Raw genomic sequence first — 26,847 nt, 5'->3', positions numbered from 1 at the left:
GCTTAAAGATAAAGGGCAAACATTTTAGGAATGAGAGCAGAAGACATTTTTTCACCCAGAAGGTGGTGAGCCTGTGGAATTCATTCCCATAGAAAGTGGTTAAGGCCAAAACACTGTGTGTTTTCAAGAAGGGGTTAGATAAAGCTCTTGTGGTTAAAGGGATCGAAGAATATGGGCAGAAGGCAAGATTAAGCCAATGAGCTTGATGATTAGTTGTGATCCTATCGAATGGTGGAGCAGGCATGAGGGGTTGAATGCTCCAATCTTCCATGTTTTTTATGTCCCTTTGATGAAATGGAACTTGTGTAATGGTACAGTCACCGCAGTTTCTCTTTGCTCACAGGCTTCACAGAATAAAATACATCTTTACATATCCCACACAAATAGAGTTCAAGGAGCTCATTACATTGCCCTTCTTAAAATGCAAGCAAACTATTTAGTTTAATCTGGAGCAGTCTGTGGAAAATTAAAGACCAGCACAGAATAGGTTGACCAAACAGTGCTGTTTATTGTATATAATGCATGCATGTTGAGTTTTGGCCTGTAAAGATTGGGCACTAATGATTTCTTCCATTGTTTGCTTTTATAGTATCACTATGCTTATGACAGCCTGCCAAGGCTACAAATCATGAGGACTGGAGTCATTGAGATGTATAGCACGGAAACAGACCCTGCAGTCCAATTAGTCCATGCTGACCAGATATCCCAACCTAATCTAGTCCCATTTGCCAGCACTTGGCCCATATCTCTCCAAACCCTTCCTAGTCAAATATCCATCCAGATGCCTTTTAAATGTCACAATTGTACCAGCCTCCACCACGTCCTCTGGCAGCTCATTCCATACACGCACCACTCTCTTTTTGAAAATGTTGCCCCTGAGGTCTCTTTTATATTTTTCCTCTCACCCTAAACCTATGTCCTCTCACTCTGGATTCCCTCACCCCATGGAAAAGACTGTCTATTTACCCTATCCATGCCCCTCATGATTTTATAAATTTCTATGAAGTTACCTCTCAGCCTCTGATGCTCCAGGTAAAACAGCCCCAGCCTATGCAGCCTTTCCCTATAACTTGAATCCTCCAATCCTGGCAACATCCTTGTAAATCTTTTCTGAACCCTTTCAAATTTCACAAATATCCTTCCGATAGGAGGGAGACCAGAATTGCACGCAATATTCCAAAAGTGGCCTAATCAATGTCCTGTACAGTCATAACATGACCTCCCAACTCCTGTACTCAATACTCTGACCAATAAAGGAAAGCATACTAAATGCCTTCTTCACTGTCCTACCTAGCTGTGACTCTTCTTTCAAGGAGCAATGAACCTGCACTAAAAGGTTTCTTTGTTCAGCAACATTCCCTAGGACCTTACCATTAAGTCCTGTAAGTACCATAAGTCTTGTTCTGATATGCTTTCTCAAAATGTAGCACCTTGTACTTATCTAAATTAAACTCCATCTGCCACTCTTCAGCTCATCTGATCAAGATCCTGTTGTAATCTGAGGTAACCTTCTTCGATGTCCACTAAATCTCCAATTTTGGTGTCATCTACAAACTTACTAACTATACCTCCTACGTTCCTATCCAAATCATTTATATAAATGACAAAAAGAAATGGAACTAGCATCGATCCTTGTGGCACACCACTGGTCACACGCCTCCAGGCTGAAAAGCAATCCTCCATCACCACCCTCTGTCTTCTACCTTTGAGCCAGTTCTGTATCCAAATGGCTAGTTTTCCCTGTATTCCATGAGATCTAACCTTGCTAACTAGTCTCTCATAGGGAACCTTATCATTTAAGAAATCGTTGTGTTCCCTTTAACGTAAGAGATTCAGGGGTGAACTTATTTGAAGTGGTTAAGATGATTGGAGGATTTGACAAGATAAATCAGGATAAACCATTTTCTTGGAAGTCAGAGGAGGAATAACATTAAATGACAACTGACAATTCAGGAGGCACTTTATCGTACCAAAGGGAGTATCAATCTACAACTCTCATCCAAAACAGCGTTGAACCTTGGAGTGACAGATTTTGTTCATCAAAGTTATTAAAGAATATACATGTTGGATAGGTAGATGGAGCTCAAATATGGATTAGTTATTAATCAAATGGATGGCAGCACAGGCTGAAGGGACTGAATAGTTTATTCTTCATCCTATGCTCTGTTCATCCACCACTCAATGCCTCAGTTTGAATAAACATCCACTTAGAGGACAGTTTTGAATTGGTCTTAGTGCCACAGAAATGCTTTCTGTACCATACACCTATGAGGTTCATTGGCTAATTCACAACAGGCTTCAAATGGAAGTAATCTGAAACAAAGTCAGCTGATACAAACATCACATTTTGTTCATTCATTCATCCATAGGATGTCAACATCACTGGCTTAGGTTACATTTATTGCGTATCCCAATTGAGAAATGGCAGTGAGCTGTCATCATGTAATGCCGCTTAGGTATGGTCAATAAACATTGGTTCATCAGTGGTACCAACATCCAAATGGAAGAAAGTAACTTAGACAAAACAAAATCAGTTGAACTTAGTCATCTATCAACTTGCTCATTGAGAATGGTGAGTGATAAAAGGCAACAGCATTGTATCCATCATTTACCTAATGGAGTTTTGAATTTGTAAACATGTTGTTGAATTTTCTTAACAGTTAAAACCCTATGAAACATTAATATGGAAATGAATGGCAGATTGGTTTTGATAAGAGACTGAAAGCTAATTGCTTCAAAGTACTGTCAAAATAGACAAAGAATAGGGGTTCTGGATTAGTGGTGCTGGAAGAGCACAGCAGTTCAGGCAGCATCCAAGTAGCTTCAAAATCGACGTTTCGGGCAAAAGCCCTTCATCAGGAATAAAGGCTGTGAGCCTGAAGCGTGGATAGATAAGCTAGAGGAGGGTGGGGGTGGGGAGAGAGTAGCATAGAGTACAATGGGTGAGTGGGGGAGGGGATGAAGGTGATAGGTCAGGGAGGAGAAGGTGGAGTGGATAGGCGGAAAAGAAGATAGGCAGGTAGGACAAGTCCGGACAAGTCATGGGGACAGTTACTGAGCTGGAAGTTTAGAACTAGGGTGAGGTGGTGGAAGGGGAAATGAGGAAAGTGTTGAAGTCCACATTGATGCCCTGGGGTTGAAGTGTTCTGAGGCAGAAGATGAGGCATTCTTCCTCCAGGCGTCTGGTGGTGAGGGAGCGGTGGTGAAGGAGGCCCAGGACCTCCATGTCCTCGGCAGAGTGGGAGGGGGAGTTGAAATGTTGGGCCATGGGGTGGTGTAAGAGAGAGAGGTAAACACTATCCATTTTCTATCCATTGTCTAGCTGTGCCACTTCAAAAAAAATTCTTGATATTTTACTTAAATCCACAATCACACCAAAGTGTTACCACTGACTCCATGGGTAATTCACTCCATGTTACAGGCAGTGATTAAGGGGAACACTCCACGGTAGCCCTCAGTTTTGCCTTCCAGTTATACATGTGAAAGCAGTAACTGTGGTCACAGGACAGATGCTGCCCTAAGCTGTGACCCTAAATATGGATTTCAGCAGTTCAAGAATCACATGACACCAGGTTATAGTCCAACAGGTTTATTTGAAACCGCGAGCTTGCAGGTTCACATAAACCTGCCAGACTTAAATCCGCGGTATCATGTGATTTTTGACTTTGTTCACTCTAGTCCAACAGCAGCACCTCCACATCACACCACCATTTCTTCAAGCTCAGTTAGTGATGACCATTAACCGCTGACCTTAGCCAGTGATACCCTCTTCCCATGAACAAATAAATCATTTATAATTAGGCATGTCAGCTTGCATTCCGAAAACACCATATTCACTCCAATGAATTTTGAACTGCGGGAGCTACTGCTTTGTTCACATACACAACAGCCATTTTCTGTACTGTAGAATCTCAAAATAAAATCAAATTAAATGGACAGACAGCGGATTTGTTCCTGATGTTGCTGCTGACACAGAGAAAAACAATGGTTATGAAGTGTGAGTTTGCCTCCAACAAAGTACTTTACCTAATGAAGCAATGTTTATTTAATCCTTGTAAAATAAGAAACTGAATTGAATTGAATTGAATTGAATTTATTGTCACATGTACTGAGGCACAGTGAAAAGCTTTGTCTTGTGAGCAATACAGGCAGATCACATAGTTAGGTAGTATAGATAATAAATAATAGGTAAACAGTTGCAAAAACAAAAATACAAGTACAGGCGAACGTAAAGAGTTTGTGAGTCCATTCAGTATTCTGACAACAGTAGGGCAGAAACTGTTGCAAAACCCCAGCTGGTGCATGTGTTCAGGCTTCTGTACCATCTCACCGATGGTAGACATTGCAGAAAAACATTGCCAGAGTGGGAGGGATCTTTAAGAATGCTGGCGGCCTTTCCTTGCCAGCAGGCCTGGTAGGTGTATTCCATAGGTGGGATGCTGGCCATTGTGATTGTCCAGGCTGAGTTCACCACTGTCTGTAACCATCTCTGATCTTGAATGGTACTGTTGCCATACCAGGTAGTGGTACATCCAGACTGAATGCTCTTGATGGCGCGCTTATAGAAGTTGGCAAGGGTATTCGCCATCATGCCAAATTTCCTCAGCTGCCTGAGGAAGAAGAGGTGTTATTGGGCCTTTGTAACCAGTGCATCCACATGAAGAGTTCAAGAAAGCTTGTTGTGTCAAACTCCACATTCAGGAGCTTGTCACTGTCCACTCATTCCACCTCTGTGCTGCTAGTGTGTGTGTGTGTGTGTGTGTGTGTGTGTGTGTGGGGGGGGGGGGGGGGGGGAGGGGGGGTAGTACATGAGTAACATAACACCGAAAGTCATTAATGAGTTCTTTGCTTTTGCTGGCATTGAGAGCTAGGTTCTTCTCATTGCACCATTTTTCCAGGTCTTCCACATCCCGTCTGTAGTCTGTTTTGTTGCCATCTGAAATTCAACCAACTATGGTGGTGTCCTCAGTGAACTTGTAAATGGCATTAGTCTAGTATTTGGTGATGCAGACATGGGTATACAGTGAGTAGCGGACTGAGTATGCACCCCAGGGGGCCTCCAGTGCTGACTGTTAGTGAGGATGAAATATTGTCCCCAATCTACACTGATTGTAACCTCTGGGTCAGGAAGCTGATGATCCAGTTGCAGGGAGTAGGGCTTAGTCTGAGTTGAGTGATCAGTCCCGGTGCTTAATAGTGTTGAAGGCTGAACAGTAGTCAATGAGTAGGATACTCACATAGCTGTTCTTGGTGTCAAGATGTTCTAGAGAGGAGTGAAGGGCAACTGATAATGACATCTGACGTGGATCTGTTGGTCTGATAGGCAAATTGGAGTGGATCAAGAGTAGTGGATAGGCTGGAGTTGATTAATGCCATGACCAGCCTTTCAAAGCACTTCATGACTACCAAAGTTAGGGGCACTGGGTGGTAGTCATTGAGACATGCTGCATGAGCCTTCTTAGGCACAGGGATAATGTTGGCCCTCTTGAAACAGGCAGGAACAGTGGCCTGCTGCAGGGAGAGGTTGAAGATGTCCAAGAAGACCTCTGCCAATTGATCTGCACATGCTCTGAGTACATGGCCTGATACTCCGTCTGGTCCCATCGCTTTCTTTGGATTCAACAAAGGAAAACTGATCTGACCTCTGATACAGTGACTGTTGGGATAGTTTTGTCAGGACTAGTCGGAATAAATATTAATGCTCCGCCGAAATTCTGCTCACAGCATAATTGCTGTGCATAAATTGATCTGAGTTAAGCTTTTGTTCTCTCATAAAGTACTTTCATGACCAATGATAATGGAGAGCTTTCTTCTTGTTGATGAGATGAGATTTTGGATGATATGATTATTCTCTTCAAACCAGTTTTGATGTTTTCTGGTCTTGTGGCTAATATAGTTGCTTCATAACATGAGATGATGGCTGTCTCCAGTTCTTTTCAGACTTCCTCCATTTCATTATAATGAATTGTTTGGACATTTTGTTGAAGGCATTATTGAAAGTTCATTAGTCTACTTGGCTCTTGAATTTTGTTTTGGTGCTCAACATGCTCATCATTGATTTTAGAGTACATACCATACAAACCATTTGAGCATTGATACTGGGGTGATGATGTGATATTGGTCACTCTCCATTTAGTATGTGTCTAGTCCAATGTCAGACAATCCCAATAATGAATAAATTAAAAATAGCACTCATCGTGTCAGCAATAGTTGCAATTGTTAAGTTACAATGCCATTGATATTAGAGAGGTAAACTATCACAAAGCTGTAAACCTCCCAATGCACTGTGAATAGGTCTGTTGCAATTTTGCTTCATGGAACATCATGTACATATCGAGGTTTCCTTCACTGCTCGGATTGATATATTTGACATGCCTCACAAGTCATTGAATATCCTGATTCATCCCTGGCCAGTACACAGATTCTCATACTCCTGTTTTGTTCCCTCAGTAGCCATGTGTCCCTGGCATAACATAGACATGATAATTTGATGGAATGCTTTTTGTATTAGGACCGGATTGCCCCTATCTCTGGATAATGGTCTTTTGAAACTCTTGTAGGTGTTTATCTTCAGCAGTTGTTGAATACGACATTTCACACTTGCTTTGGTCAAACTCTGACAGATTCATCTTGAGAATGTCTTCAACTTGGTCATCAAGAGCATCAATGTGTCAGTCAAAAAGAATACCTTTATTTTCTCAGAAAATAATTTTCTCAGTGTCTCATGGGTGGCACGGTGGTAAGCACATCTGCCTCACAACGCCAGAGACCCAGGTTCAAATCCCGCCTCGGGCAACTGTCTGTGTGGAGTTTGCACATTCTCCCCGTGTCTGCGTGGGTTTCTTCTGGGTGCTCCGGTTTCCTCCCACAGTCTAAAGATGTACAGGTTAGGTGAATGGGTCATGCTAAATTGCCCGTAGTGTTAGGTGAAGGGGTAAATGTAGGGGAGTGGGTACGGGTGAGTTGTTCTGCGGAGGGTCGGTGTGGACTTGTTGGGCTGAAGGGCCTGTTTCCACACTGCAAATAATCTAATCTAATCTAATCAAATGTAATCATTATGATACCTTCAAAGTCATGCCTTTGAAGATTACTGACTGATTTAATTGGTTCATGTGTGGTCTGATCTGAAATAGTGGGTGTGGTTTGAATCTCATGAACACAGAACAGTACAACACAGGAACAGATCCTTCTGTTCACCATGCTTGCCTCAACCATGATGCCATTCTAAAGTGATCCAATCTGCCTGTATTTGGTCAGTCTCCATCCATTCCCTGCTGTTCATATGGTCTGTCAAAATTGCTCTTAAACATTGCTATCATATCTGTTTCTATGATCTCTCCTGGCAGGGAATTCCAGGCACCTCCTACCCTCTGTTTAAAAATTTGCCTTCAACATTTCCTTTAACCTTAACCAAGGCCTTCTTTCACCTTAAACCAAAGTCCCCAGTATTTGACATTTCCATTCTTGGAAATCTACTCCTACTATCCACCCTGTCCATACCTCTCATAATTTATATACTCCTATCAGGTGCCCCTCACCCTCAGGTGCTCTAGTGAAGATGGTCCAAGCTTGTCCAACCTCTCTTTATAGCTAAAATGAAGTGTGATTGCACCAGGATCTGTCTGTACGGCTATCCTGTTATGCTGAACCATTAGTATCAGGTCAAAGATCTTGGGATACCAAGGTGAGCACAGAATTGATGATCTGTGATAATGCAGGACAGTCTGTCATGGTCTGTATCATGGATTACCACTTGCTGAGATATTTGTCTCTTGGAATGTACAGGTGGTAAAGTGTTGGCACCAGCTCACATATGTGCTAGCCTGTTTTTTTCAGGACAGATGTTATCTATGATTAGATTAGATTACTTACAGTATGGAAACAGGCCCTTCAGCCCAACAAGTCCACACCGACCCTCCGAAGTGCAACCCACCTAGACTCGTTATCCTCCATTTACCCCTTCACCTAACACTACGGGAAATTTAGCATAGCCAGTTCACCTAATCTGCACATTTTAGGATTGTGGGAGAAACCAGAGGAAACCCACGCAGACACAGGGAGAATGTACAAACTCCACACAGACAGTTGCCTGAGGCAGGAATTGAATCCGGGTCTCTGGCGCTGTTAGGCAGCAGTGCTAACCACTGTGCCACTGTGCTGCCCGCTTCAGAATGCTTTATATCATGAATATGGTATGTGAGGTTAATATGGAAAACTTGATTATTATCTGAAATTTGTTTTCTTCTTATTTGACTTTGAACCTCATTGATGTATCCATGAATCTGCTCAACACACCCGTTGCTGTCAGTGTTGTGGTACTGTGCTATCTTGTTATTCAACTGCATTTGGTTCTGGGATTTGCCTTGGCCTTTGGAACCAGATTTCCTGCACACGGATACACAAGGTTCTTTGATACCACATGTTTTACAGGTATCAAGAAAAGCTGGACAGCTTTTGGGTACTTATGATAAGTCATATCTGCTACAGATTTTCTTTTTTGGTTTGGCGCCATTTACTGTCTATTGCAATAGTGTTGGCTGCACCTAAACCATACAGTGGGCCTTCCACAGTAGCTTCATCTTTACATTCATCTTCAAAATTTTTTTTTCATTTCTTCCCTTGAACAAAATATTCTTTCTAATAATTTCAATTGATATCGAGGTAATGATTAACTCAACGAACTTTTCTGACAGTTCCTCTTTGTGAAAGTCACACCCTTTGCTTCTGTATTTTCTTAACAACTACTCTGTCTGTGTAATATTAGTTGGAATATTGAATTCTGAAGTTAATTCTTGAGTTGGCCTTTGAGAAGTTTACAGATAATTTTGGTATCTTTTCGACCATTATTCCAAATGAAATGTGGTAAGTCTGTGAAACCCCATTTTGTTGATAAGCTAGCAAGATTTTTTGGAGCTCTTTCACTGAGTCATCTATCGTAGAATTTGCAAAATGGAAGTCCCTAAGTTCTTTGAACAAATGGAATTTTGTGATGGTATCACTGGAAACTGACCAATCCATTTCAGCTATGTTTCCACCTTAAAAAAACCTGCAGTATTCATCTTAAGTTATGTGTCTCTGGCTTAATATCAGTTAGAACTGCTGCTCCACAGGCCTGGACATGTTTAAAACTGCTTCTTCCAGAAGTGCAGACTTGTAGCTTTAGGATTACAAATTTATAGCAGGAGCTTCCGGCTTGCAGATAATGTTCATGCCAAATAAGGAGTGATGATGTCATTCAGTCTCTCTTTAAAATGTTTGCTCCAGTTTGGAGAAAAAAAATCACAGAACCAACTGAGGCCCGGACACAGATGAGGCTTTTTTATTGGGCATAATCAGTATTTTTAAGCACTTGCTTTTCAAGAAGTGGTTTGCAGCTGTGCTTTCAGGACCACTTAATGCCGATTTAAAAAGAAACGTAGCCTGTTATACTTTTTGTCAAAAGGCAATGCGGGTAGAGTAAATTACTGACTATGCTTCAGAACAGAACAATAGTCTTCAGTTTTGATTGTTTTTAGAACTTCAACCTTTTAAAATTCTAAGCAAAGAACTCTTAGAAACTTACTTTGATTAAAAAAACACTTACAATAAAATGAAATTAGCTTCACCTTCTTGGTAGTGGATGACCAGTCTATAATTATTTTTACAGCTGTTTGTTCTTATAGAAACTGATTTGACCTTCTGAGGTTTTTCTATGCTCTGAAGGGTTGTGCAGTTGATGCTTAATTCATTTTCCAACTTGTACTATTAAGATATTGTAGTTTTCTTTGTAGATGGCCTCCTACAGGTATTTTATTTGATGAAGTACTGTTTATATTTTCTCCTGTAACATAGAAAATTGGGTGAGAATACTATAGTATTGAAAACTGTAGCAGACATTTATTATAATTATTAAATTTTGCATTATTAAGACATTCCTCAGACACATAGCACCTGAGCTAACGTTAAGCTATTAAATTACACAGGCAGGAGGCTGGAAGAAAGCTGCAAGTCAGGCAGGCAGCATCAGGTGGTGGAGAAGTTGACTTTTTGGGTATAACCCTTCTTCAGGACTCAAGAGAGATTACACTTGAAATATTGAGTTGTACACCTCCTGAAGCTGCCTGGTTTGCTGTGTTCTTCCAGCCTCGTGCCTGTTTACTTTGGATTCCAGCATCTGCAGTTTTTTTTTGTCTCGATTTAAATTATACAGAGCAGCAATCTTCCAGAAATTTGTCATGCTTCAAATGATTCCAAGATGTGATGGAGTTGTCTCGGGTCACATGGTATGAAATAGTGAAAAGTTGGTGGTGAGCTAGCTTATGGAACCACAGCAGTCTGTGTGGTGGACATACAAGCAAAGTGCTGTTAGTGAGGGAGCACCAGTGACACTGAAGCAATGGTGATTTATTTCCAAATCAGAACGGTGAATAGCTTGGAAAGGAACTTGTAGTTGGTGGTGTTCCCATGTATCTGCTGACCTTGCCTTTCTTGTTGTAACAGTTTTGAATATACTATTAAATAATAAAGGAACTGACTTAATGTTCCTTTTCATGAACAGGATAATGGGTGGAATGCAATTGCTGATAATCTCTTGATTTAATTTCATAGAATCCCCACAGTGTGAAACAGGCCCTATCGCCCAACAAGTCTACACTTACCATCCCAAAAGTAACCCACCAAAACCCATTCCCCTACTCTATTATCTTATATGTACCTGTGATTAATGCACCTAACCTATGTATCCCTGTACATTGTGGGTAATTTAGCATGGTCAATTTGCCTAACCTGCACATCTTTGAATTGTGGGAGGAAACTGGAGCATCCAGAAGAAACCCATGCAGACACAGGGAAAATGTGCAAGTTCCACACAGACAGTCACCCGAGGAATCAAAACCAGGTCCCTGGCACTGTGAGGCAGTAATCCTAACCACTGTGCCAAGCATACACTGTGCTGCCCACTTAGATTTTAAATCATTCTGGAATGCTGTTTCTGTCATAAACTATTAAATGATCTTTCATTTTGTATTATTCTTTATATTTTTGTTCAGATGAATTAGCTCTAAGTGAGACTGTGAAACTATCATCACAAACCGCAGACCAACACTGAGGGATATTAATTTAGATAATTGAATATAAAGCTTTATATAACACTTGTGTTATCAGAGTTAGTATCTTGTTACCCAGCTACAATTACAGAATGAAAGATATTAATGTTTATGAAGCAAGGTATTGTTCATTTTATATCATAAGGAATGAAAATGCAGCACTGTGAAGTCTATAAACTATAGTGTTCATAGTTCTGCAGCTGGTTTTGACCATGAGGAAACATCTGTATTAATTCATTAATTATCCGTAAGAAAATGAAAAAAAGGACAATTTGCATTTATGTAGCACCCTTACAGTGTTATAATATCTCACAACACTTTCAAGGAACATCAACAAATAGAAGTTGGCACAGTAGGCAAAAGAAGACCTCAGTTGATCAAAGAGGACAACTTTTAGCACCCTTTAAAAGAAAGAGCAAAAAATACAGAGGAGTTTAGGGAGGAATTTCCAGTGCTTAAGGCAGGGCTACCAATGGTGAGGTTGAGTATAAGATGCCAGAAACAAATGATTACAGTACAAATAAATCAATTGCTTGTAAGGCTGGAGGGGGCTGTAAAGATAAGGAGAGGCTATGGAAAGTAACAGAGAAATGGGGATTCTGACAGATTCTAAGGGCATGCAGAGCCAAAGACAAAGGGGTTGCTAACTGTGATCAAGGGAAAATTGAGAGTAAAACTGAGTGAAAATGGAGGTAAGAAAAGGTGATATTCACCCACCCCCACCACACTTTCCTATTTATCTCTCAGCCCCCTTCCCCACCAACATTCCTGATGAAAGGCTTGTGCCTGAACTATTGATTCTCCTGCTCCCCGGATGCTGCCTGACCTGCTGTACTTTTTCAGCGCCACACCTTTTGACTCAGCTGAGAGCAAACAAGGCACAACCAGGACATGGTTGTGCATGTGTGTTTGCATTGCGAAGAAGAAAAAAGGGGTGAGTTGGAAGACGTAAGAAAAATCAAGGATGCTGAGATCATGCTTAAAATTTGTGGAATACTGCTATTAGTCTCAGAAGCTGTAAGTAGTTTAAGTGGAAAGTGAGGTATTGTTCCTCTAGCATGTGTTGTCCTTCATTGGCGAATATATAAGAACGTCATCATATCCCACCTCATTAGGGAAAAATTGCAAACTTGATTGAGAAAGAATTGTGATCTATATGGAGATCAATAAAGGAAAGATAGAGCCATCAGCTATCTTATGAGAAGTCTTTAAAGCAGCACTTAGGGATTTGACATATTGCTGTATCCATAGGGACCGTTCCCATAACAGTTTCTCATTAATGGAGGAATATACTTCAGAATCAGGTTACCCTGTCAACTGGGGAAATCAGAAGCTTTGCTGCCTAATGACTTGGCTCATTATTGTCGGGTATGTTTATTTTTGAATAGATATTCACTTGAGATTTTTTTTTTGTACCAGTGTATTGGATTAATCTCTTCAAGAATCAAATAGAGTTCAGTTAAAACAGAAGCCAACGCACTGTGGCAGCTGCAAACCTGAAATGGAAAGACAAAGCACAAAATCTCTCTCTGGTTCCATCAGGAGATGTATGGTGAGGAGCTGGTGGTGTAGACATATTATCACAAGTACTAGAAATCCAGAGACTCATTTAATGCCATAAGAGCTAAGGATTTGAACCCCATCATGGCTGATGCTGGAACTCAAGTTCAAATAAATAAAATTGGAATTAAAGACTAGTCAAGCTGTAACCATGAAGCTATTATTAATTGTTGTTCAAGACCTCATCTGGTTCACCCATGTTTCTTAGAGAAGTTTTTACCTTGTTTGGTCTACATGTGATTCCAGACCCACAGCAATATAATTCACTCTTAACTAGCCCTTAACTGATGTCACTGCTTACCTCAGAGCCTCATCTACATATTCATTAAATCCTCCCTCAACAAGTTATCAACAAATTTGTCAAAAGGTTCCCTGTGATGGTTGTTTAGGCTGTCACAGGAGATTAATCAATATTTTGCAGTGGCAGGAAACTTCTGGTTCTGGAGACAAATTGGATAGGTTCATGTCATTTTCTTTTGGAACAGATAGGGAAATTTAATAGAAGTACATAAATTATTAAAGCTTGTAAGTGTAGATAGGAAGGATCTATCTAGTTTGACTGAGTGATTCATAAGAAAAGGACAAGGATTTAACCTACGACACATTTGCTTTCGAGGGGAAATTTCTTCACTAAGAGGATGGTGGGATCTAGTCTTCACCACCTGGAGAATGGCAGAATGTGAAACCTTCATTATGTTTCAAAAGCTGCACTTGAAGTGCTGGAACCTACAAGAATATGGAGTCAGAGCAGTTAAGTGGGACTAGATTGGTCATTTATTTGTTAATCAATGCATACAGATTGGACCAAATGGTCGCTTTCTGTTACGTACGTTTTTGAGAAGTCTTGGGATCTTTGGCTGACTTCCTTTTGTTGTAAGCCGAGAGGAATATCCTTTTGGGTACTTAGTATTAAAAAGACAAATTGGAGATTCTGCTCCAGTATTTCATAGTAGTTGGAAGGAGGTGAATGTGCAGCTGTAGCTCAATTTCCAAACATTGTTATGTTATTAAATCACTTCTCACATAGAATTGATGGAATGGCACTGTTCCTACTGCTGAACTAGGCTACCTCGAATCATATCTTCTTTACGGCAATAACAAGTGTCTTTCACTCTGCTCCCCACTTCCTACCACAGATGTGGAAGAGTATGTGTGTTCAGTTCCTTACAGCCCCTAGTAGTACATTCAGTAAAGCAATTAAAGAATAGCAGAGACAATGAGTGCCTAGAGTTCATTATTTTTCCTTGTTCTAATTCCCAACTCCCCCAGATACCATCACTGTATTGGCAATTTGTGGGAAAATGTTATGTTGTATACTTTAGCAGGAGGAATAGAATGAATGGATGTTTTGTTTTAAAACATAAATGATGTAATTGTCACGTGTATTTTGCAGTGAGAAAAATAGTAAAATACAGTGAAAAGCTTTTCCATTGTCGCCAAGATCTGGCGCCACTTTGAACAGTTTTAAGAATAAGAGAACAATAGAAAGATACAGCTTAAAGAGCGTTATTTAAATGGAGTAATTCTGTAGAAAGCTACAGCACCAACAGCATTTGGGAATACTTGTGCAAGAATCACAAATGGCTTGCATAGAAGCTCAGTGGGTAACAGGGAAGGCAAGGAGAATATTCATTTTTTTTCAAAGAGAAAAATTCATGGTCCCTTGGAAGTGGAATTAAAGCTGGATAGGATAGTGAAGACAATGTTTGGTATGCTTTCCTTTGTTGGTCATTGCAATGAGTACAGGAATTGGGAGGTCATGTTGCAGCTATACAAGACATTGTTTAAGCCAATACTATATGCAATTCTGGTCTCCCTCCTAGAGGAAGGATGTTGTCAAACTTGAAAAGGTTCTGAAAAGGTTAACATGGATGTTGCCAGGATTGGAGGGTTTGAGCTATTGGGAGAGCCTGAATATGCTCGAGTTGTTTTCCCTGGAGCGTCAGAGTCTGAGGGGTGACGTTATAGAGATTTATAAAATCATGTGGGGCATGGATATGGTAAATAGAAAAGGTCGTTTCCCTGGGGTGGAGCAGTCCAGAACTAGAGGGCATAACTTTAAATTGAGAGGGAAAAGATTTAAAAGGGACCTAAGGGGCAACTTTTTCACGCAGAGGGTGGTTGGTGTATGGAAATGAACTGCCAAAGGAAGTGATGGAGGTTGGTACAATTATAACATTTAAAAGGCATGTGGATCAGTTTATGAATAGAAAAGGTTTAGAGGGATATGGGCCAAATGCTGGAAAATGGGACTACATTTGGGATATCTGGTCAGGATGGATGTGTTGGACTGAAGATTCTATTGCCGTGTTATATGCCTCTATAACTTGATAAGAATGGAGTAGAAAAATGAGGAGGTTTTGCCAAAACTATGAAAGACACTGTTCAGATTTCAGTTGGAATACTCAGTGCAGTTATGGTCCCTTATCTAAGGAAAGATATAATGACATTGGAGGCAATCCATGGAAGGTTCACTCAGTTGAATCTGGATATGGAGGAAAGACTGAGAAGGATGGCCTTGTACTTACTGGAATTTAGAAGAATGAGAGGAGACCTTCTTGAAACATAGATGATTCTCTGCATTCTTTCCATAGACACTGCCAAATCCGCTAATTCTCTCCAGTAATCTTTGTTTTTATTTCAGATTCTTAGGGAATTTGACAGTATAAATACAAAAAGGTTGCATTCCCTAATAGGTGAGTCTGAAACCATGGGGCATATTCTCAGAATAAAGTATTGTACATTTAAGACTATGATGAGGAGGAATTTATTTGCTCAGAGGGTAGTGTCTCTGTGGATTTTTTATATTGTAGAAGGATCTAGAGGCTTGATCAGTGATTGTCAATGTTTTGGAAGACACTTCTCAAATGTTACATTTCATTCTCTTTCAGCTGCACACCCTTGCTACCTGCTTTCACCATGACACCATACTCTTAATTCCTGCTGAGGAAACAGGAGGAGAAGGAATAGCAGTACCAATAACACCAGGACCAGTTGTCTTCCTGACTCAAGATGGATGTGGAAGATCTATTTCCTTTTATGAGTGAGTCCAAGTCTAGGTTTTAAAGATCTGGTTATTTTTTGAGACCGGAGATGAAGAGAGTATTTTTCTCTCAGGGGATTATATAACTTTGGAGCTCTGCCTCAGAAGACAAAACAGAGTTAGATAGATTCTTGTTAGGCAAGGGAATTAAAGGTATTGGAGATATAAGGGAATGTGGAGTTCAAAATAAAAGCAGATCAGCCATGGTCTTATTGAATGCCAGAACAGGCTCAAGAGACTGAATGATCTGCTTATCCTGATATTTTATACATTCTTATCGCAGTCCACAGGGCAGAGGGAACATTGACTTAGATCAAGATCCCAATGTCTATAGGTACCCAACATAGGGTCTACTGACAGAAAACCAGCTCTCCCAGCATATCTGAAAGTCAGACACTCAGGCTTTCATCGCAGGTGGCATCCGGCCATGATCAGAAACTCCTTCCAAGTGGCCAGTATTTGTTAAGTTAGCTATCACAAGAGGGCTCTCTACTTCCTGTCACCTTTGGTCTCCGCCTGTACTTAACATTCTGCCCACCTCTCCCACAGGTAGAAAATGCAGAAGGGTGTGAATGTGAGAAATAGACTATCTGGTGAGGAGTAAATAACACCATCAGTGGAGAGAGACTGTGAAGCATGGCTGTTGGAAGGCATTAGGTTGAGCATGACCGTAAGTGTTGTCGATTAAAATGGAGATGCGACATTGTGACTGGTGATAGAGGAATGAGTGAGGCTGAAAATTGTATTGTTCTGAGGGGTGCCGTGTAAGAGATTATGGGCCTTAGCACCTGAAGGTGTTTTGCCTCTTTCTCCACTCGCCTGGCGATCCTTACTTCTGTTGTTCACTCTCTTGTATTTAGAGCAATCACAATCTCATTGCTTACTTCCTCAGTGACTTGGGAAATTCAAGATTACCGTGATAGGTTGGGGAGGGTGTCTGAATGGGATGCTTTTCAGAGGATTGGTGTGGATTCGATGAGTTGAATTGCCTGCTTCTATGTTGTAGAGATTCTATGATTCTATGACTTCCATCCATTCCCACACAGTTGAAAGAGGTTGGCCTCTCCCTTCCATTCTTGCAAGATTTCACTTCACTCCACTCCCTCTGAAGTCACAGCAGGACCACCAAATAAGGGGTGAACCAAGGGGAAGCAGGCTTCATTGGTTCTCTCTCCATTCCTGTGATTGCTGCAGCCTCAGGACTCCATCCCCAATTCAGTCATTTCAAACTGTGCTGACATCCCTGTAAATAGAAACCTTCACTTTGATAGATTGGTTTCACAGATTAGATAAATTGGAGAGTCTGAGTCTATTCTGTTTAGTGTAGAGATGGTTAAGGAGAATCTGTTGAGGGAATTGAAATCAGGAAGAAGCTCAGACAGTGAAAATACTTTTCTCACTGCCAGAAGCCTCAAGACCTTCAGGGCACTGGCAAAAACTGATTGCGAAAAAACTAAAGGCAACACGAGAAATGTTTTTTTATTAATCTGAGAGTGGTTAGGATTGGAAAGCATTATCTGAGAGTGTTTTGGGGACAGATTCAAACATGGCTTTCAAGAAGGGAATGGGATCATTTCCTTTTTCATGGGGAAAGGGCAGGGAGTGGAATTGCTGTTACAGAAAACCGGCATGAATTCAAAGAGCCAAATGGTCTCCTTCCGTTCAGTCTTCATTCTATGATTTTCACTCCTGCTATTCAGGTAGATTGGAAAATTCTTCCTCCTATCTCAGTAACCTTCTTTGAATTTACAAACCTCATTTACTAAAATACCCCAGCTGCGGCAATGATCCTTTCGTTCAGTACCATACCCTTGCTGCAACACTGTACCCCTCCTTCAGTTCTATATTGCTCCTTCAGTATGATACACCTTCTTCAATATAATATCCACATTCTGTTCTCTACTCCATCTTCAGATCTTTAATTTTGTTTCGGCACTATTCCTCAACTTTAGCTATATAGCCCTCATTCAGTACTGTATCTCATCTTCAGCTCTATTCTCCTCCTTCAGGACTTTAGGTCTGCAGGTCTGCGCCCCTACTTCGCTCCTGCAGCACCATTCACTCCTAAAGCTTTATTTCTCTCCTACAACTTTATATATCCAGGAAGGAGGTGGGGGGATGGGAGGGGGAGGGGGGCTGATGGCGTGGAGACACTAGTGTGTGGAGAAGCTGAGGGTGACCTTATAGCTGTTTATAAAATCGCGAGGGGCTTGGATAGGGTGAATAGACAATGACTTTTTCCCAGAGTTGGGGGAGTCCAGAACTAGAGGGCATAGGTTAAGCTTGAGAGGGAAAAGATTTAAAAAGGACCTATGGGGCAAATTTTTCACACAGAGGGTGGTACATGTGTTGAATGAACTGCCAGAGGAAGTGGTGGAGGCTGGTACAATTACAACATTTAAAAAGCATCTGGATGGGTATATGAATAGGAAGGATTTAGAGGGATATGGGCCAGGTGATGGCAAATGGGACTAGATTAGGTTAGAATATCTGGTCAGCTTGAACGAGTTGGACCGAAGGGTCTGTTTCCGTGCTGTACATCTCTCTGACCCTATAACTCTGCACTCCTGAGAACTGGCCTGTTAGGCCTTCCAAATTTGTTTCATTCAACGATTGGCAGCTATGCCCTTAAGACCCCACACTCTTAAATTCCCTTCTGACAACTTTCTTCTCATCTTTTAAGACATCTCTTAAATCCTACCTTTTTTTGTGTTCCACTATCTACTCAGAATTAACTTGTATTTGAACTTCTTCTGCCTCAGAACGTTTTACCATGTTCAGGGTGCTACATAAAGGCAATTTTTTGTTGAAGAGAGAAGAAAAGACAAGCCAACTAACCATCAAACACACTTCACTTGGTGCATTGAATAATCCAGTAATGTTCACTCCATAAATAACTCCTGTGAGTGCAGAATAGCTATCATAACATTAGTGGGTATTAGTCACATCCTCACACAGGGTTTTATGAACTAAAAATTTGAGAATGCAATTTAAGCAGTGAGGTATGAACATAACACAATTGAAACTCTGAAATAAAAATTGGGAATGCTGGAAGTGTGATGAAAGGGAAGGCATGGTAATATTTAGGTAGTTGAGGCTTTGATTGACCTATCCAGTATATGAGGATTTTCTGTCTTTATTTTAGATTTCACCCCTTATCCTTTTGTGTTTCTAACTTTGAAATTGTCTGCAGTGAGTGACAACCTTTACTTTGAAAGCTAAAGCACTGGAATTCACTCATCTTCTCAACTTAATCAGTAAAATGTCGAATCTTATTTTATCTCAATTATCATTTCTTTTAGGGACTTGCCGTAGACATTCGGGGTGGAATCTCATTACACAGATGCAGCTGTGTGCACTGTAGATTTTCGGAATCTCACGGTGCGGATGCTTCTTTATGCATTCTCACTTCTGTTCAACCTTGACCGAGCTGGGTGTGTTGAAAATTGGGGTTCCCTTTAAAACTGAATTCCATTAGTATGTCTTATTTAGTATTATCTTTGTAACATGTGACTTTACTTAACTGTAACACTGCCTTCCCAGAACTCAGTCGGTTTTATATTTCTTTGTTCAGTCATCAGGAATTGCCCTCACTGTCTCACACTACTTTGGCTGTCCAGAGCATCATACAATCAACCCACAGAGTCTGATCGCCATTCTTAGATGGAGGGTCACTTGAAGGTGATCTCTAAGATGTCTACCTTGGGTAGTAACACAGAGGAGGATATGGTGACATCATGGTAATGTTATTCAATCAGTAATCCAGACACCCAGGCCATTGCTCTGGGTGCATGGGTTCAAATCCCACTGTGGAATTAATATTCAATAACTAAATTTGAGCTATAAAGCAATTGTGATCATGACAATTTTTAATTGTTAAATATGCTAAGGTTCTTCAGGGAAGGAATTCTGCTGTCTTTACCCAGTCTGGTCTCAATGTGACCACACCTACAGCCTACACCCATAACTGCCTTTAGATATAATCTAGTAAGCCACTCAGTTCAAAACCAATTGGGATGTGCAACAAATGCTGGCTTTACCATTGGTGCCAACATCCAAAAAAAGAATAAAGCCCTAAAACCATTTGACTGGGGAGACATCCCAAAGGTTTATTGAAAGCCGAGGTGAAATAGATCCAGAGATGAGTTTTTGTGTCAGTAGCTTCTGTGACTATGGGATGTTTTAAATGTCAATCCCGGCAAGAATATGGGAGTGGGGTAAGGTTTGGGGTAATTCAGGAACAAAAATTAATCCTGGAACAACCCATTGTTCAGCATGACTTTCCACCTTATTTACATTACATACGTTGAACATTTTATATCCTGGCATCAAACTGTGTTCCATGGTCAACAAAGTCTTGAATACTGAGGGCTGTTGTGTTAATTTGCAATATCTGATACTGGATAGCTTTTACTGCTTGCTTTTACCCTGGAAGCTCTTTGAGTCTCTTGATAAATTTCTGTTTCCTTGGAGTGCTGCTTACACAAGTGACACTAATTTAAATATTCCAAAGTTAATGGATGGCCAGAGTAAGGGTAGGGCTGATCAGGGATAGTGGAGGAATCTTGTGCCTGGAGTTGGAGGAGGTAAGGGAGGTCCTGAATGAATACTTTGCTTTAGTATTCACTACTGAGAGGGACCTTGACATTTATGAGGATAACGTGAAACAGATTGATACACTTGAACAGGTTGATGTTAAGAAGGAAAATGTGATGAGAAGTTTGAAAATCATGAGGATAGATAAGTCCCCTGGGTCAGGCGAGATATACCCCAGGTTACTACAAGAAGTGAGGGAAGACATTGCTGCATCTTTTGCGATGATCTTTGCATCCTCACTGTCCACTGAAGTAATGCCAGATGATTGGAGGGTGGCAAAAATTCTTCCCTTATTCAAGAAAGAGAATAGGGATAATTATGGGAACTACAGACCAATCAGTCTTACGTCTGTGGTGGGCAAATTATTGCAGAGGATTTTCAGAGACAGAACTTATGATTATTTGGAAAATCACAGTTTGATTAGAGACAGTCAGCATGGTTTTGTGAAGGGCAGGTCATACCTCACAAACTTTATTGAATTCTTTGAGGGTGTGACGAAACACGCTGATGAAGGTAGAGCAATGGATATGGTGTATATGGATTTTAGCAAGGTGTTTGATGAGGTTCACCATTGTAGGCTCATTCAGAAAGTAAGGAGGCATGGGATACCTGGCTGTCTCGATACAGAATTGGCTGGCCCATAGAAGACAGAGGCTAGTAGTAGATTGAAAGTATTCAGCGTGGAGCTCGGTGACCATTGGTGTTCCACAGGGATTGGTTCTGGGACCTCTGCTCTTAGTGATTTTTATAAGTGACTTGGAAGAGGAAGTGGAAGGATGGGTTAGTAAGTTTGCTGATGACACGAAGGGTGGTGGAGTGGTGGATATGTGGAGAGCTGCTGTAGGTTGCAATGGCACAGTGAGAGGATGCAGAACCGTGCTGATAAGTGGCAGATCACTTGGAAAAGTGTGAAATCATTCATTTTGGAAGGTTGAATTTGAACGTAGAATACAGGGTTAAAGGCAGAATTCTTGGCAGTGTGGAGGAACGGAGGGATCTTGGGGTCCATGTCCACAGATCCCTTTAAATTACCACCCAAGTTGATAGGGTTGTTAAGAAGGTGTATGGTGAGTTGGCCTTCATTTGCAAGGGGATTGCATTTAAGAGCTGCGAGATTTTGCTGCATTATAGGAAGGATGTGGAAGATTTAGAGAGGTTTCAGATGAGATTTACTAGGATGCTGCCTGGACTGGCAGGCATGTCTTTTGAAGAAAGGTTGAAGGAGCTAAGGCTTTTCTCTTTGGAGCGAAGCAAGGTGAGAGTTGACTTGTTAGAGGTGTACAAGGTGATGAGAGACATAGATAGAGTGGATAGCCAGAGACTTTTTTCCAGGACCGAACTGACTATCATGAGCAGGCATACGTTTTGGTGATTGGCGGAAGGTTTAGGAGAGATGTCAGAGGTAGGTTGTTTGTACAGACAGTGATGGGTTCATGGAATACACTGCCAGCAGTGATGGTAGAGTCAGAATAGGGACATTTCAGTAACTCTTGGATTGGCACACAGAAGATAGTGCAATGAAAGTTATGTAGGTTTGTAGGATAAAAGTTCAGCACAACATTGAGGGCCATAGGGCCTATAATGTGCTGTATTGTTCTATGTTATATGTTCTTGTTCCAAAGATGTGCAGGTTAGGTGAATTGGCCATGCTAAATTGCCCATAGTGTTAAGTGAAAGGGTAAATGTAGGGGAATGGGTCTGGGTGCGTTGCTCTTCGGAGGGTCGGTATGGACTTGTTGGGCCGAAGGGCCCGTTTCTACACTGTAAGTAATCTAACCTAATCTAACCTTAGTTCGGAATCTGTACTATAGTTCTGCAACAAGACTTGTCCATTCCACCTTAAATATTTTTCAACTTGGAAACAAAGATCTGTACATGCTCACAATCTGTAAAGTAGCAGGGCAAGTTGGTGAGATCATTAGAAAAGCTTATATAAGCTCTTTGGCCTTGTAAGCACAGAAAATAAGCTTGAAAAGTCCTGAAGGAGGGTTAATACCCAAAACGTTGGCTTCTCTACCTCCTGATGTTTGGTTTGCTGTGTTCTTCTAGCCTCCTGTATGAAAACAAAAAACTCGTGGCAAACCTTCAAAAATTTTCAGTTTGACCATAGGTGGGAACATGTATAGAATTTCTCTCACCACATAATATGGAAGTGATATAAAAAGCACGGGCCCTGAAAAAGCTATTGTCTGTGCTTTAGACACTTCCACCGGTTTCTATATAAATTCATTTTACTCAAGTAGGACACTTGTGAGATGAACAAAAGACATAAAAGAGTCCGTATGTCCTAATATTGTCTAAACTAGAAAAGAATATAATTAGGTTTATTGTCCCATGTACTTGAATACAAAAATACAGGAGTACAGTGAACAGTTTACAATGTCACCCCTCATAGTGCTATCTTAGATGCAAAGTACCTAGGTACAGATCTTAAGTATAAAAGTAGAGAAATAAAGAAAAAAGTTATGTTCCCTTACAATAATTCATAGTATAAGTTAGAAAACAAGACATAAAGTTAAAAAGATAAATATTACAATCAGATAAATAAATGACAGATAAATATTACATTGCAGCAGATCAGCACAGGGCCTTCCACACGTGGTCTGATCAACCCTGCAAGCGTTGACTGCCTGCACCGATCCCCAGTCCAACAATCATCCCTGACCTGGTCTGGACCCTCAGCTGCTCTGCTCCATGAGAGAGGAACAAAAAGAAAAAGCAGATGGATGGATGAAGTCTGGCTGAGGAGACTGCCTACTCTGCCCCTGCCATCTTAGAATCATGGCTCTTTTGTAATTAATTATTTCCCATTCTTCCATTAATTACTCGACCAATTGTAACATTAAGTCTTTATCGCAATCTTTAGATAAACTACTACTAGTTACCAGTAGCTAGTACCAAGTGCTACCCATTCAGTTAAAATTGGCCATTTGTGTACTCAGTTCTGATAGAGTCATAGAGATGTACAGCATGGGAACAGACCCTTCGGTCCAACCCATCCATGCCGACCAGATACCCCAACCCAACTGATTCCCACCTGCCAGCACCCAGCCCATATCCCAACAAACCCTTCCTATTCATAAACCCATATAAATGCTTCTTAAATGGTGCAATTGAACCAGCCTCCACCACTTCCTCTAGCAGCTAAATCCATACACGTACCACCCTCTGAGTGAAACAGTTGCCACGTAGGTCTCTTTTATATCTTTTCCCTCTCACCCTAAACCTATGCCCTCTCGTTCTGGATTCCCCCACCCCAGGAAAAGACTTACTCTATTTACCCTATCCATGCCCCTCATAATTTTTTAATCCTCTATAAGGTCACCCCTCAGCCTCCGATGCTCCAGGGAAAACAGCCCTAGCCTGTTCAGTCTCTCCCTATAGCTCAGATCCTCCAATCCTGCAACGTCCTTGTAAATCTTTTCTGAACCCTTTCAAGTTCCACAACATCTTTCCAATAGGAAGGAGACCAGAATTGCATGCAATATTCCAACAGTGGCCTAACCAATGTCCTGTACAGCCGTAACATGACCTCCTAACTCCTGTACTCAATACTCTGACCAATAAAAGAAAACATACCAATCACCTTCTTCACTATTCTATCTACCTGTGACTCCACTTTCAAGGAGCTATGAACCTGCACTCCAAGGTCTTTTTGTTCAGCAACACTCCCTAGGACCTTACCATTAAGTGTATAAATCCTGCTAAGATTTGCTTTCCCAAAATGCAGCACCTCGCATTTATCTGAATTAAACTCCATCTGCCACTTGTCAGCCCATTGGCCCTTCTGGTCCAGATCCTGTTGTAATCTGAGGTAACCCTCTTCGCTCTCCACTGCACCTCCAATGTTGTTGTCATCTGCAAACTTACTAACTGTACCTCTTATGCTCGCATCCAAATCATTTATGTAAATGACAAAAAGTAGAGGACCCAGCACCGATCCTTGCGATACTTCACTGGTCACAGGCCTCCAGTCTGAAAAACAACCCTCCACCACCACCCTCTGTCTTCCACCTTTGAGCCAGTTCTGCATCCAAATGGCTAGCTCTCCCGGTATTCCGTCAGATCTAACCTTGCTAAAGAGTCTCCCATGGGGAACCTTGTCAAACGGCTTACTTAAGTCCATTTGGATTACATCTACCCTCTGTCCTCATCAATCCTCTTTGTTACTTTTTCAAAAAACTCAATCAAGTTTGTGCGACATGATTTCCCTCGCACAAAGCCATGTTGACTATTCCTAATCAGTCCTTGCCTTTCTAAATACATGTACATCCAGTTCTTCCAGATTCCCTCCGATAACTTGTCCACCACCAACGTCAGACTCACGAGTCTATAATTCCCTGGCTTGACCTTACCACTTTCTTAAACAGTGACACCACGTTACCCAACCTCCAGTCTTCCAGCACCTCATCTACAACTATCAATGATACAAATATCTCAGCAAGAGGCCTAGCAATCACCTCTGTAGCTTCCCACAGAGTTGTACAGTACACCTGATTAGGTCCTGGGGATTTATCCACCTTTATGCGTTTCAAGACATCCAACACTTCCTCCTCTATAATTTGCAAGATGTCACCATCTATTTCCCTAAAGTCTGTATCTTCCATATCCTTTTCCGTAGTAAGTACTGATGCAAAATACTCATTTAGTATCTCCCCCATTTTCTGCAGCTTCACACAAAGGCCGCCTTGCTGCTCTTTGAGGGGCCCTAATTTCTCCCTAGTTACCCTTTTGTCCTTAACTTATTTATGAAAACCCTTTGGATTCTCCTTAATTCTATTTGCCAAAGCTATCTCATGTCCACTTTTTGCCCTCCTGATTTCCCTCTTAAGTATACTCCTACTGCCTTTATACTCTTCTAAGGATTCACTTGATCAATCCTGTCTATACTTTACATATGCTTCCTTCTTTTTCTTAACCAAACCCTGTATTTCTTTATACTGGATTAGTGGTGCTGGAAGAGCACAGCAGTTCAGGCAGCATCCAACGAGCAGCGAAATCGACGTTTCGGGCAAAAGCCCTTCATCAGGAATAAAGGCAGTGAGCCTGAAGCATGGAGAGATAAGCTAGAGGAGGGTGGGGGTGGGGAGAGAGTAGCATAGAGTACAATGGGTGAGTGGGAGAGGAGATGAAGGTGATAGGTCAAGGAGGAGAGGGTGGAGTGGATAGGTGGAAAAGAAGATAGGCAGGTCGGACAAGTCAAGGAGACAGTAACTGAGCTGGAAGTTTGAAACTAGGATGAAGTGGGGGAAGGGAAAATGAGGAAGCTGTTGAAGTCCACATTGATGCCCTGGGGTTGAAGTGTTCCGAGGCGGAAGATGAGGCGTTCTTCCTCCAGGCGTCTGGTGGTGAGGGAGCAGCGGTGAAGGAGGCCCAGGACCTCCATGTCCTCGGCAGAGTGGGAGGGGGAGTTGAAATGTTGGGCCACGGGGCGGTTTGGTTGATTGGTGCGGGTGTCTCGGAGATGTTCCCTAAAGCGCTCTGCTAGGAGGCGCCCAGTCTCCCCAATGTAGAGGAGACCACATCGGGAGCAACGGATACAATAAATGATATTGGTGGATGTGCAGGTGAAACTTTGATGGATGTGGAAGGCTCCTTTAGGGCTTGGATAGAGGTGAGGGAGGAGGTGTGGGCACAGGTTTTACAGTTCCTGCGGTGGCAGGGGAAAGTGCCAGAATGGGAGGGTGGGTCGTAGGGGGGTGTGGACCTGACCAGGTAGTCACGGAGGGAACGGTCTTTGCGGAAGGCGGAAAGGGGTGGGGAGGGAAATATATCCCTGGTAGTGGGGTCTTTTTGGAGGTGGCGGAAATGTCGGTGGATGATTTGGTTGATGCGAAGGTTTGTAGGGTGGAAGGTGAGCACCAGGGGCGTTCTGTCCTTGGTACGGTTGGAGGGGTGGGGTCTGAGGGCGGAGGTGCGGGATGTGGATGAGGTGCGTTGGAGGGCATCTTTAACCACGTGGGAAGGGAAATTGCGGTCTGGCCTCCTTCTGTAGAGATGGTAATGATTGGTCTCAAACTTTCCATGTTAGGGTGTATGGAAGCAAAACACCTCTGCAGCAGCCCCCTCTATCTCCCTTCACTTCTCCAAACTGGACCATCCTCTGGAGCACCCATGCTTCTGTGTGTGCTTCATCGATGGGGGTCAAATGTAACCTGTGCCTTCCTCCCCTCTTTGGTGTATGAGACTATGGTCCTAGTTCAATTGGCCCTAGTCTGTGACATGAGCTGGTTTCTGTCCACTTGCTCACAGACAGCCATTAACTGTGTCCATAAATTCCTGGCAAATTTGATCAGGTGTTTCCTTTTCTTTTGCAGGCACTTATTTAGCCCATCTACAGGGTCCATCTATCACAAGGCATTGTAAAGTGGTCTTTTGCCACAGCAGCCCTAAAGGAGTACATTATCTCTTAAATTTAGAATTCCAACAGTGCACTCAGAGGCCATCCAGCCCATCAAATCCAGACTAATCCTGTGAAGAATACCCCTTTCAAGTTCCACAACATCTTTCCAATAGGAAGGAGACCAGAATTGCATGCAATATTCCAACAGTGGCCTAACCAAT

This window comes from Chiloscyllium punctatum, chromosome 3 (genome assembly GCF_047496795.1).
Source record: "Chiloscyllium punctatum isolate Juve2018m chromosome 3, sChiPun1.3, whole genome shotgun sequence".
In the NCBI taxonomy this organism is placed as follows: Eukaryota; Metazoa; Chordata; class Chondrichthyes; order Orectolobiformes; family Hemiscylliidae; genus Chiloscyllium; species Chiloscyllium punctatum.
The sequence above is the reverse complement of the archived record's forward strand: the minus strand, read 5'-3'. Positions refer to the sequence as shown.